We start from the raw sequence: 8,884 nt of genomic DNA on the forward strand, positions 1-8,884 counted from the left end.
TTTGGGTTCCTCAGGCCCATTGGCAAAACCAGATCTTCAGGGTCTTGCGAAAGAGTGTCAAAGTGGGGGCGTGTCTAATCTCTGTGAAGATGATGTTCCAAAGGGAGGGAGCCACCCCAGAGAAGGCCCTTCTTCTGAATCCCACCATATGTACCTTTTTAGGAGAAGGTACCTGCAACATTCTCTGCCTCCAGCCTCTGGTGAATCAGGTGAGAAACAGTCCTTCAGACCGTCATCACAAGACGGAAAGGTTAGGGCAATGGTGAATGATCCCACTTTTCCTGTTACATCCTTGCTTGCCCTGTCCTCCTTCCACCATTCATATTTTTCAAGCCAGAGTTGTGATCCCCACAGAACATGTGATCTTAGACTTCTGAAAGGAGGCAGGGGGGCAGTGGTGGGATTCAGCCAGTTCGCACCACTTCGGCAGAACCGGTAGCTAATTTTTTGTTGCCCAGGCCCAGAATGGACTTCCGGAAGCGGCATCCACACAGAGAAACAGTTGTTCACATATTTGAATCCCATCACTGCAGGGGGGTGTAGTGTCTGTGTAGATATTGCCTTAAAGCAGACATGTCAAACTCGCGACGTCACATGACATCGCGCAACGTATTGGGACAGTTTTGCCATTGCCAGCAATGGGGTGGGTGCGGCTTCCGTGTGACGCATCCGGCCCTCGGGCCGGCAGTTTGACACCCCTGCCTTAAAGAGTTAAACTCAGCTTTCTATATAAAATCAAAGAACAACTAGAACAATAGAACTAGAATAACAATGTAGCATGCTTTAGACAGTATAGGCATACACAATTCTAACTTTATTTAAGAATGTACATGTATATTTTTATATTTTCAAGTGTGATTTTTAAAAACAATTTTTGTTGTTATTAATACTATATTCCATTACAAAGATTTAATTCTGGTGAAAAAAGTATTAATCATCTTTCAGCATTGAAAGCATTAATCATGGTACTTCATAGATTTTATTAAGACACCAGGCTAGAATCCAGGAGGTTGTGAGTTCTAATCCTGCCTTAGACATGAAAGCCAGCAGGGTGAGTTCAAGTTAGTCATTCTCTCTCTCAGCCCAATCCACGTCACAGAAAAAAGGAGGAGTATTAGATATGTTCAGTGCCTTAAGTTACTTATAAAAATAATAAAGGCTGAATATAAATTAAATAACTAAATACCCATGGAAGTATGTAAATATATGGTTGTCCTCAAGAAAAGTGAACATATCACTTATACTACTAAATATATCATTCATATGGCTAATGAAATTATCTTTCATTGAGCTAAATCAATCAGAGGACTTATGTGTTTTTTGTGTGTATTATGTATGCGCAAGATACAGGCAATTCATACATTGAAATAATAATAACAGTTGCTGTTTTCCTATAATACAGCATTAAATCTCTCTCACAAATTCCTTTTACTTCATGATTTTGTGAGAGGCCACTTTGTACTCAAACTAACCTGTTTCTTTATTCACACTGCAGTACATAGCAAGAAGTAGGGTACATAACTAAGAAAATTATTTGTGGGTCAAACATATTACCCTAGGAATATTAAAGCTTTTGTTATCACTGGCTTTAATTAAAGTAGTTAGATTCTGGTATGACTTTTATGCCTCAGCCAACGTATTCCAGAGTGATTCTATTTGAACTCCAGTAGCATAAATAGTTTGAGGATCTGAGTTCATATTTTACTGAGTTAATAGATGTTAAAGGAGTTGAATAAACTGCTACTAAAGTCCATTCTAGAACTTGAAAGAATGAGGGGACATCTGAAGATTAATTCCCCACTAAAGCCAATTAGTCTATTAATGTGATTGGAAGAATCAATGTGGCAGCCAGATAACTTATGTAACTTTGATAACGACTGTTGTACCTTTGCCAGCAGAATTGGCATTTTAATTACTTTGGCAGTAGGTTATGAGTGCATTCTGATTAAAACTGACAAACCTTGATTAATGAAAAACCTGAAAGGTTAAAAAGTTGAATGACTGAATTTAAAGGAAATTTAATTATTGCATGAGCTTTTCTGCCAGTGTTTTACAAATGGAGAATCTATGTCAGCAATTAAAGATGAGGGTTTTCCCCCCAATTTCCATTTAATTATTTTTGGATATTTATTAAAATAATCACAAAAGTTTCAAGAGATCACATCTCTGTTTTGTATTGCTTCAGGTAGCCAGTTGCTCAGTGGCAAATGAATTTTTTTTAAATCTTAAACTTATTAGATTCTGAAAGCAGTAGGAAGGTAAGCCATCAAAACTCACAAGGCATGATTCTGTACTGTGAGTTGTAATTCCAACAATAATTGCCATGAAGTACAGAGCTTCTATCATCCTTTTTACTTTGTAAATGACAATTTACTGTGATTTTCCACTTCAGAAAATATGAATCACAGAGCTCTATAAATTTTAATATCAATATGTTATTCATAGGAGTAGATTACTCACATAAGCAATCAATTTGTTCAAGTTGACCATCAAAATATAACTGGAATTAACTCTGAAGAAAGATATTAGATACAGATAAATAGCCATGTAGGTGATAAGTAACTAGCTGGATTCAACAATCATTCTAATAAGCAGTTCTTGTAAATCTTAACATTTTTGTTGAGAAATCTTGCTTTTTTCTTACAGTAAATCAGCTTTGTCAGTCAGGGTGTCTCTAAATACCCTGAATTTCAAATTTTATAATTCTTATTCTGCTAGTTCATGTGGTACAAAACACCATGTTGGAGAAACTTGCAAGTTATATTACCAATCAAATAATAAAATAAACTTCAGCATTCATGATTAAAAAGACCTAATTAATTCATTATATAAAGCTAAATGTAATGGGCTGTGAGCATAACCTTGGGACATGGAAGGAAGAGCTGCAGCCAAGACAATAGTCTGAGACATCCGAAGAGGGACGAGGCTGGAGAAAATGACTCAGAAAGGACCTTCCCTAGTTTTCTGGAAGGTAAAGGCAGAGGAGGTTAGTATTAGTTCTCATGATTTTGTTTTCCTGTCTGGACTACTTCAAAGAGCTGACACTAAAAGACTGAATAAATGGATGAACAGAAGAACACAATGTATGTGTATGTGTTTGTATTTACACACAAACACACACACACAGGGAGAGAGAGAGACAGAGAGACAGAGAGAGAGAGAATAGAATAGAATAGAATAGAATAGAATAGAATAGAATAGAATAGAATAGAATAGAATAGAATAGAATAGAATAGAAGCTGGAAGGGACCTTGGAGGTCTTCTAGTCCATCCCCCCGCTCAAGCAGGAGAACATATACCATCTCAGACAAGTGACTGTCCAGTTTCTTCTTAAAAGCCTCCACTGATGGAGCACTCACGATTTCTGAAGGCAATTTGTTCCACTGGTTATTTGTCCTCACCGTTAGGAAGTTTCTCCTTAATTCCAGGTTGCTTCTCTCTTTGGTCAGTTTCCAACCATTGTTTCTTATCCTGCCCTCTGGTCCTTTGGAGAATAATTTGACCCCCTCTTCTTTGTGTCAGCCTCTCAAGTACTGGAATACTGCTATCTATTTCTTCTTTTCTTTAGACTAGCCAAACCCAAGTCCTACAATCTTCTTCATATGTTTTAGTCTCCAGGCCTTGGATCATCTTAGTTGCTCTTCTCTGAACATTTTCCAAGGTCTCAAGAAGAAGCATACAATGTGTGTGTATTTGTAAACACACACACACACACAGAGAGAGAGAGAGAGAGAGAGAGAGAGAGAGAGAGAGCAACGCGTACTTACAATATTGCTTTGTTTTATTTATTTTTTATTTGTTTGTTTGTTTGTCTGTTTGTCTGTTTGTTTGTCTGTTTGTTTGTTTGCTTATGCTGTCTACCTCTCCTATATGGTGACTCTAGCTGGTTTTATAGTAATGGTGAAGTAAATCCACCATCTCTGGGCTAGATGGCAGCAAGCTGTTAGAAGTGTCTGCATCTCTTCACTGCCATCTAGGAATCATCCACAATTCTGCAGCCCAGATATGGTAGCCTAATAGAAGTTCATCTAAATTTATTATGATCTGAAAAGAAGGTGGTAAATAAGTGGATTACATAAACAAGCGGGAGAGACACTCAGTTTAGATCATTAAATGTTCTAGCATTCTCAAATTGTGCCTGGAATTTACATATCAAGTATTACTACTTTTCCACACTTTCAATAGATATTATATTATTGCATTGTATGTAGCCTATATTGAATATAGTATTCGGAAGGTATGGGAGCTGGTTTGATCTAGTGATTAAGGCCCCAGTTAGAAATCAGGAAACTGTCAGTTCTAGTCCTGCCTTAGGCATGAAAGCTTTGACTTTGGGCCAGTCATTCTCTCTCAGCCTACCTACCTCACAGAGTTGTTAATATTGTGGGGGGGGGGAGGGAAAGGAAAAAGATATATTAAGTATGTTCACTGTCCTGAGTTATTTATAAAAATAAAAATGGGATAAATAAATAAATCCAAATATATACAGCTTGGATTATACTTTTTCTTGGTTAAGTTGCATTCCCAGTAACCTTGCTGATAATGATTTTAGGATGAAACTAAAGTGTGCCTTCTTGCAGGAACATCCAAGAAGGAAGTGATACTCATTGTCTTTCCCTTCCAGTGGGGGTCCTATGTTTGCTCAGATCATTTTAAGAGATGACACTGAAATTACAAGGAGAAAAGGATACTGGCATAAGTAATCTCCTAGCCTTCATGAAGGAATAGAGCCACTAGATTTTCAGTACTTTTGCTTTAGAAGGAAAAGTAGAGTGATTAATGGTATTAACATTGGTGGGAACCATCTCTTCATCAAGCAAGCACACTGGTCTAGATGAGTTATTTCCAAGCTACTTAAAAATCTATCTGTGTCTTTCTCTTACATGCATATGAGGACTTATCTGTGAATGCTAGCCATGTTAATTAATTAAACAGACTTTAATGAATGCAAGATTCTTCTTAACATATAAGAAAATGTTTGCTCTGTCTCATTCTAATAATTCATTCTGCCTGTCTCTTTTCCTCCCAACTTATTATAAGATTACCCAAGATAATATATATATATATATTGCTCATTAGTTAAAGACACAAAGTACATAGCAAAGTTATAATCACTGTCAGCTATATATTTGCAGAAGGTTACAATAAAGCTCTAATCCTGTGATCTGATGAGGGCTTTTTTCAGGATTACAGAGCCAGAATTAATATTGTACCCATCACATTATCTAGGACTGTTGACTTCTGAAGCAAACCTTTGCAAGTTTGCCCCCTCAGAGAACTGTGCAACAGTTTTAATGAAGGAAGAGCATACTGATCACCACTTGGGAGCTCAACTTTGCCACCCAAATATTACGCAAAGAAGAAGTTTTGTCTATCTAGAAGAAGTTTTGTCTATCTAGCTAAAGCCAGGCTTTGAGGCAGAGCAAAGTACACCAGAAATGGAAAGTCACAGAATGCATGCTAGAATTCACAATTTTAAATGGAAAATCAGAAGGACATTATTGCAACATGTTGTATATAACATCCATTCCGTCACTGGAAATATAGAGGCTATAGGCACCCTTGAAAACCTGCAAGGAACAAGATGTCGGAAAGGTATAGTTTCCTGGTTCAACTGTCTCAATAGCTGTAACAGCAATGTTAACTTCTAGTACAACATTTACCACCTATTAAAAAAAAAAACGACTGTGAAGAAGAAGTGGGTATGGCCTAAATCAGAAGCATCATCCATTTTTTTTTCTGCAAAGGAGAAGTCTCCAAACATATTCTTTGGTTCAGTGCAATCTTAATTAAAGCTCTTCTCTGTAAGAGTCTAGAGGGTCAGTGCATTCACAGTCAGCAATCGTCCTTCGCCACCAAGAAATCACTGAAGGCAAAATAGAACTGCCAGGATTTAGAGATGGGGGGGGGAGAGCGGGTGTACGGCTGTATGGAAACAGAGGGAATAAATAACAAAAGTACAAAAGTATAGTCGAGCAGGGCATTCTGCTTTAGATGCGAGGATCCCGGTGTGGAACATGCTGGGGAATCAGAATGCTCTTTGGAGTTTGGTATGCAAGTCAGGGAAAGAGCCTTACCAAGGGTCTGCAGACAGAAGGTCCCAGGGAAGTGCATGAAAAACTTGATTACTTTAAATAATGTCTGTCGTTTGAGAGGCCAGATGGACCACTGGATTGGCTTCTTCAAAACAAAATCTTTCCTGAGTTTGGGGCATTCCCAAAGGAAGAACAAAAACGGCTCGTTCTCGGATGTTTAAAGAAGTCAATGGATTGCACAGATGGCTGAGAAACTGGCACCAGAAAGAAAAAAATTAGCCAAGGAAATAGAACAGGCCTTCTTTGGCCAGAAAGATATAGAGAAATAGGATTTCCTCTCAGATGAAAACCCTGTTAAGTCAGGGTTTCTAGAACAATCTGGAGCAAGAGAGATATCAGCACCCTGAGGAGCAGCTGTATAACAGATCAGTAGTGATGGTGGTTTTTTCCCTCTGTCACAGTTTCAAGATTTGATCTTCTGCTGAGAGGACAGATATTCAACAGCATAAATGTATCATATATCTGATATGGTGGCGTGGTGGCTCAGTTGGCTAGAATGCAGTATTGCAGGTTGACTCTGCTCACTGCCAGGAGTTCGATCCTGACTGGCTCAAGATTGACTTAGCCTTCCATCGGTCCGAAGTCAGTAAAATGAGAACCCAGATTGGTGGGGGAAATGTGCTGATGTTGTAAACCACCCAGTGAGTGCTGTAAAGCACTATGAAGTCTAAATGTTATTGCTAGTACTATCTGGCTGAATTTTATTTTCAAATAGCCTTTCAGGTTGGCTGGGTGTGCAAATCTCTTTGGGCAATTGCTTTCAGAAATAGCCGTCCCCTTACTTAAACACATCTTAATGAAGAAGTTTACGATATGCTGTCTCAGCATGGCAGCTTCTATCATCAGCCACATAAAATAGATCCATGGGCATCTATACAGAGCACAAAGTACTTAAGGAAAGGGCTGCGAGCACAACAGCTTTCAAGACGTATTGCCAATATATATATATTGGTGCAGGCTCACTTAATTTACTGAACTATAACAAAGCTAGTTGTAAGGAAACAAAGGTTTCAAAGAAAGATATGAAAGGATGCTCTCTGGTTAGAAAAGTTAAACCATGCACCCACCCACCCCATTTGCTTGGTTTTGGCCAAATGTAATGTAAAAAGGCTGCACCTAACGCCTAACCCAAATGAAATACCTAATTTGCCTTTCCTGAGCTGGGCAACTATTAATAATAGTGTGCTTCTAAAGCAGAAGCATTGAGTGAAGCAGGGGAGCCATAAATGATCTTAGGCTGAGCAGCACTGTTGATATTAGTGGCTAATAGCTCCAGAGTTGACATAAAATGCAGACCGAAGTACAATGATGTTTAGCGGAGTCAGCAGTGGCAATAGACTGTTTACAGGTGAAACCAATAACCAGAGGGCAAGGCCAGCACGGGATAGCTCTGGGCAAGCCTTCAGTGGGTGAATTCTGCTGCAGAGTGTGTCTCAAATGGGGGAAGACTTAGATGATTCCAGATTTATTTTTGGGAGGAGGAAAAGGAAGGACACAGGGTTACAAGGGATGGAGTATCATTTGTTTCCATTTACAAATGTCATGCAGCGTGCAAGCCGGCATGCTTATAAAACATCTGCATTGATGTAGGGAGATTTCTGCAAGGCTGCTGACATTTGACTTAATAGAGCACCATAAGGGCCTGGGGATGAGACGAGGAGCTCAGGCTTAATGAACCATATTTAAATTCATTCGCTGTGACTTACAGGAGTTTACAGTGCTTAACAGCAGGCAAAGGGGCATGCCCATATGCAGAGTGTTTTTCAGAAGATGGACACTCACTATTTTTGTCAGAGAGGGCTGCAACAACAACAAAAAACAACAACAGTGCAATATCATGAACACTAGCTTATATTTTTTAAAGATCCTGGAGCACAGGGGAACTACCGGAGGACTGGAAAAGAGCTGATGTAGTTCCCATCTACAAAAAAGGGAAAAAAATGGACCCAGGAAATTACAGACCTATCAGCCTGACCTCAATACCTGGGAAGATCCTGGAAAGGATAATCAAACAACGAATCAGCAAACACCTAGAGGCAAACAAAGTCATTACTAAAAGCCAACATGGGTTTGTCAAAAACAGATCATGCCAGACAAATCTTATTGCATTCTTTGACCAAGTGACAAAATTAGCGGATCAGAGGAATGCTGTGGACATAATTTACTTGGACTTCAGTAAGGCATTTGATAAAGTAGATCACAATCTACTATTTGACAAGATAGAAAAGTGTGGGGTAGACAGCACCACCACCAGATGGATCCTTAGCTGGCTGACCGGCCGTACTCAGCGTGTGGTCCTCAATGGACTCGCATCTACATGGAGGGAAGTGTGTAGTGGGGTGCCCCAGGGCTCTGTTCTGGGCCCAGTGCTCTTCAACATCTATATCAACGATTTGGACGAGGGGATAGATGGGGAACTCATCAAATTTGCAGACGACACCAAGCTGGCAAGAATAGCCAACATTCCAGAAGACAGGCTTAAGATACAGAAGGATCTGGACAGATTTGAACACTGGGTGCTATCTAACAAAATGAAATTCAATGGTGAAAAAAGCAAGGTTCTACATTTAGCCAACAAAAACCAAATGCACAGGTATAGTATAGGGGGTACCTTGCTCAATAGTAGTAACTGTGAGAGGGACCTCGGAATCCTAGTGGACAATCACCTAAATATGAGCCAGCAGTGTGCTGCAGCTGCCAAAAAGGCCAACACAGTGCTAGGCTGCATTAACAGAGGGATAGAATCAAGATCACGTGAAGTGTTAATACCACTTTACAATGCCTTGGTA

The 8,884-nt window shown here is 39.3% G+C and overlaps 1 protein-coding gene across 1 annotated transcript in view; it reads left to right on the forward strand.

The window, feature by feature from the left end:
* Positions 1-8,884, forward strand: part of NCKAP5 (NCK associated protein 5) — a gene marked incomplete at its 3' end in the record, with an annotated part of 408,673 nt that overhangs the window by 45,758 nt on the left and 354,031 nt on the right. The window lies entirely within an intron of this gene.

This window comes from Protobothrops mucrosquamatus, unplaced genomic scaffold, assembly GCF_001527695.2.
Source record: "Protobothrops mucrosquamatus isolate PMUCROS unplaced genomic scaffold, P.Mucros_1.0 scaffold84, whole genome shotgun sequence".
In the NCBI taxonomy this organism is placed as follows: domain Eukaryota; kingdom Metazoa; phylum Chordata; class Lepidosauria; order Squamata; family Viperidae; genus Protobothrops; species Protobothrops mucrosquamatus.